The sequence below is a fragment of the Limanda limanda genome, chromosome 14, assembly GCF_963576545.1.
Source record: "Limanda limanda chromosome 14, fLimLim1.1, whole genome shotgun sequence".
NCBI lineage: Eukaryota > Metazoa > Chordata > Actinopteri > Pleuronectiformes > Pleuronectidae > Limanda > Limanda limanda.
Window position 1 is genome coordinate 4,405,277 of NC_083649.1, and position 5,370 is coordinate 4,410,646.

Sequence of the window (5,370 nt, forward strand, 5' to 3'; positions counted from 1 at the left end):
TGCGCTGAGATTTCTCAGGATAATGATGTGTTGCGAAGATAATTACACATAATTAATACAGCGTGGACCTGTCTCTGGAAAGCAAGATAAAATAAGACATGAGGATAAATCTCTAGGACAAACTCAAACATATCTCAGATAAAGGTTGCTCTCACATTCGCATCTGAAACCTCTTCGTACAGAGAAGGACTTTCCGAGGAACTTGTTCTTCAGGGATCCTTTATTGGCTGCACAAAAAAAGTCAATAATGATTTTCTTCACCATAGCGCTGTGATTTTATTTTGAAAGCAAACTGTAAATGTCACCAGCGGGCTTTATGGAGTAATCCAGTTTAATTTATGAAGGTACGTCGTGTGCTTTCAGGCATTAATCTGTACTGAATTCCTACCTCTGAATTTAAAGGGGGGTTGTGAGTTTGTGTACCTGCCAGCATCAGGCTGCAGCGTAGCCAAGGATACAGCCGACACTTCCCTGCTGCTAACCCAGAGTGTTACTGGAACATTCCAGTGGGAACCAACGGGAACGAGGGAATACAGAACTTGATCCTGCTTGTAGGTCACATGCATGTGCAGCTGTACACACTGAGCAAACATGTTACGTGACCATATCGCAGAAACGCTTTCTATAATTCATACTTCATCCATGATTCATCTGGAGCTGTAGGAGAACGAGTGATGCTCGAAGTGAAAACTCTCCTGCAGGACACGAGAAGAAGCTTAAACTCCTCGTGACCTGTTCTCCAAAGCAACAATCTGGTTTCTAATCCTGCTGCTGTGTCGTTTTTGTCTTAAATGTTTGAGTCAACAAGATGGAAAAAGTTACAGATTCTGAACAATCTTCAACTCAACTTTGCACTTCCTCTGGTCATGTGGAGTTCAAGCTTCCTCTTGTTGAGAAAAACAGCTGCAATGACATACAGTAGTCGGGTCCCAACATTCAACAGTATCTAGAAAGTGCACAATTTGTTTCTTGATGTCAAAAAACATCTAATTTTGTTGTTGATCACTCATACATCCATTGTCTTTCTGCTTCCCCGGGTGGTTCGGTCATCCCTCTCCCCGGCGACACTCTCCAGCTCCAATTGGGAGATCTGTAGAAGCTCCCAGGCTAAGATGGGATGTATAAGTTCTGGTTCTATCCCTGGTTCTCCTCCCAGTTAGATGCGCTTTAAAAACCTCCAATGGAAGTTACCTGCATCAAGTCAACTTGCTCCTTTTGACATGAAGGAGCAACAGCTCAACTCTGAGCTCTGTCCACAAAACCCTCACCCTGAGCCAAGCCCCCCTATGGAGAACATGAATTTCAGTTTGGGTCACTACCCAGAGCTCATGAGCATAGAGGTGAGGGTTGGAACTCTGATCATCTGAATCTTTGCCTCACGGCTCAGCTTCACCTTCACCACGATGGTCGGGGTTGCTTCAGTCCTGAACAAACCTTAGAAAGCTCCTTCAGTTGTGGCAGCATCTCACCCTTGAGCCTCAGAGGGGCAAACCACCGTTTCCCAGCAGAGCCGATCATCCAAAACGCTTCAACGTCAACGTAACACTTCCTCGGATCCTCAGCGACACACATGTCAAGTTTGAGAGAAATACAGAAGGACATTCGGACAGTGATTCCTGTCGTAGATAGTTGACTTGTCCCGAAGCTCAGATACGACTCTTGTGAACATATTAGACATATCATATCTGTAATATCCATTTAGTATCACATCTGTAATCTCCTCCTCGTCATCGTGTCGAGTCCCAGTTTTGTGATGCACATAAAAATGACTCGGCCTGTAGCAAACAACCAATTTCACACCACATGAGCAAATCTTAATGAGTCTATTTACCGGCGATGATTAGAGTATTGATCCCTGTCAGGGAAGCCGGGCTGTTCGGATGAGAGGAGAATCATATGATCGTTATGTAACACTGGAATATAATGAAGTGGAAGCAGTGGTGGAGTAAGAACTTTTACTGAACCTCAGTATGCAACTATTTTTTACTCTTGTTCCAGTGTTTCAGTTTATTATTATTACTTTTCACATTATTTTAAAGATATATTAGATTTTATGCTTGTGAAACCTTTCAAAAACACCAATTTTCACCTGGATTTTTCACATGGTTTCATTTGGTGAAGGTGTTTCCATCTTTTATTCTGTCCTTCCTCTAACAGTGTAATGTAGAACAGCTCATGAATTATAATGAGTCATAGTGTACATTTTGAATTCAGGACTTCTACTTGTAGAAGTAAAGCCGGAATTATACCAATATTAAAGAGTAAAAACATTTCTATTATCGATATGTGTGACAACATAGAGGCTATGCATGTTTAAAATATGACAATGATTCTATATGTACTTAATCATAAACTATAAATGAAAAGAAAACCTATTTTCAATTAAGTAAAAAAGGTATTCATAAAATGTAAACATAAATCTTTTCCACATTATTTAATTCATGTTATTAAACAAAAATTCTCATTGTGAAATATCTGTGAAAGGCTCCAATCGGCTGATTTTTATCAATAAATCAGTCATAGTCCACTTGTAACTTAATATTTTACATTGTTTTATTATGTTTTTTCACTTGAATAAAATATTAGAACACTACCTCCATCACTGAGGAAAAGATACAGACAGTAAATGATTATACATCATGCTGCTGCTCCTATAGATGAAAACCTGTTTTGTAACTTGGTGACAACACAATCAAAACTTTTTCCAACATAATCCAGACGCTTTGAAATAATCTATTTCAGTCTGAGACAAATATAAAACCACAGAACAACTGTACTTCTTTCATTATATCAGTAAGTTCTGAGACGATCAAACCTTGAGATACATGTCTTCTTTACCAGCAACCTATAATAACTGAAATGAATAAAATAACCAACATGTGTTCTTGTGATCTCGTCACAGAACAAACCGGTGTAACGAGCAGCTCCTCTTCACCGAGTCGGCCTCACACTGCGGTGATGGACGACACGTGCATCCCGCCACATTCATCATTCCCGGGAAATCCAATGAATAATTCCAGCCCTCCTAATATGCACAAGTCAATTTAATTCATTATTGATAAGTCTCATCTAGCAGTGATGGCTACCTGCTTGTTAGAGGGAACGTCTTCAGTGGGCGAGCGGCTCTGGAACGAGCACAAACACTCGTTAGCATGTTGGAATGTAATAAATCATCAGAGGAGGCGAAGTGGCTGCTGCAGCATCGCATTTAAAATACATTTCTCTCACCATCATTTAATGCAGTCCCCTCCGTGCACTTTGTTTTATATGCGTCGCCTTTGTTTCTGACAGGTAATCAGGTCGGGAGATGAAATCCTGCTAATTAAGGTGCTTATTTTTAAATGGCTACAGAGTTTCTTTTACATGTTTAGGCTTCACGTGGTCGAGCTTAGTTGCCATGGTGATGGACCCTACTTAGCAGAGAGCAAACATCGAAATAAACACACAAAAAAACTGAGTTAATTAAAACCCCACAACTCGTGAGATAAGACCATCACCAACACTGGGTTTATCCTTTTTTTTAATTTAGCTGTAACTTAAAGTTTTCTTGTGTTAGAACAAATAGAATCATTTAATTCTATATATTAATCTATAACACAATTATCTAACCAACACTAATTAACACTTACATTTTGAATCTATTATGAACAAGCGAGTACTTAAACGTATTCAGCTCTGTCACTTAGAGGTCACGTTCAGGTACAACACGACATGACAGCTCCTAAGAGTGAAGCCAAAGCATATCAGTCGCCCCCTGGTGGCTGGCTGCAGTATTGATCCCTCCTCCTCAATGTTAGCGGATGGTACAAGTTCAATAATTCTTTAAGGTGGTTTCTGTCATTTTAGGATGTGGAACATTCATGTGTCATATTTACAGATAAGTTTGGTTATAATTAGTTATTTGATGCTATACAAATGTGGTAAAATGTCGTGAAACAAGCTAAAGAAATATGAATAACGTGCAAATTAATCACATTCATTTTTTTGCCTTGTCTGCAAAGGCTGTGACTATTTAAAATACAATGTTATGTATTGAAATCATCCAGTGCAAACCAGTGGTTATCTCGTGCGCACAAGATAAAAAACATGTCACCAGTCGGGACATTGGTGGCTCTGTAGATTAATTATAATATTTATATATTTAATATGAAGGTCCCCATTGCATTATACTTTGAAAACCTCGCTGACCTACAGTACCAACGTTCCTCCTCTCTGCCTTCAGCGGGTGATTTATTCACCGGACTCTTCTGGAAACAGAGATAGCTCATTCAGAGTAAGCCTCAATAATAGCGAGTCTGGAGCAGCTGGATTTGTATAAAACTCCACATCACAAAGCAGAACTTCATTACTCATACACACAGGCATTAGCACAGCATTAGCTCTTTATCCATAACTCTAATTCCATTCATTTGGGTAGGATTGTATTAGCATATTAATGGTTATCATAGGATTCTTTATTTATCCCGTAGAGAATTATCCCATCATCTTTTGTATCCCTGTCATCCACGGGGGATCAGCTCATATAAACCAGACTATATTTATAAAGTACATATTTAATAGTGCTCCAGTATAAGAACACCATCCAGAAATAGGATTTTATGTTCTGTTTGGACATATTCAAAAGGCCTTTATTGAAGATAATCCTTCATTAGATCATAAGTCTTGCTCATTGTGGGAATTGTTGAGTTCCTGTATAATATTGTAAGATTTGACCTTAGTATGTAAAGTACCTTCATTTAAATGTAGAAATGTTAAGGTCTTGACCTTATTATGTTTTGATCTGGCACTTACAATGGAACTGAATTGAATACCTTTTATTTTAGTTCATTCATTTTTTTCCATGGATTATGTGAAGCACATTGTAAATAAGTGCAATACAAATAAAGTTATTATATTATTATTAATGTATGTTGTGATGTGGTGCTATACAAATGTAATTGTATTGAATTAAACTATAGAGAGCAAAGTGGATAACAATAGACTTTCAGTAAAGGTAATAATTAGGTAAACATACAAAATGAACACAAAAAAAAGGAAAATAATATATACAATGATAACCTGATTATATCGTGTAATGGGGTCGGACGTGTGTGATACTGAAATTGCACAGAGGGAAAATGTGTCTTAAATTAAGCCTCAGGGAGTTTGTAGTCCCAGAGTTTGGTGCTCGTAGGTTTTCAAATGTGAATATAAGAGAAAAAATAACGAAATTAAACGATGGCACAAATTTAAAGTTATCAATAACCGATTATAAGTTAATGCAGAAAGGGAAAAAGAGATATTCAGTATACAATAAGTACAATGCAGATTTGGAGCAGTTAACTACATTACCCAGACCCCATTGCGTTAACAGTTTCCAACGGCAAGCCG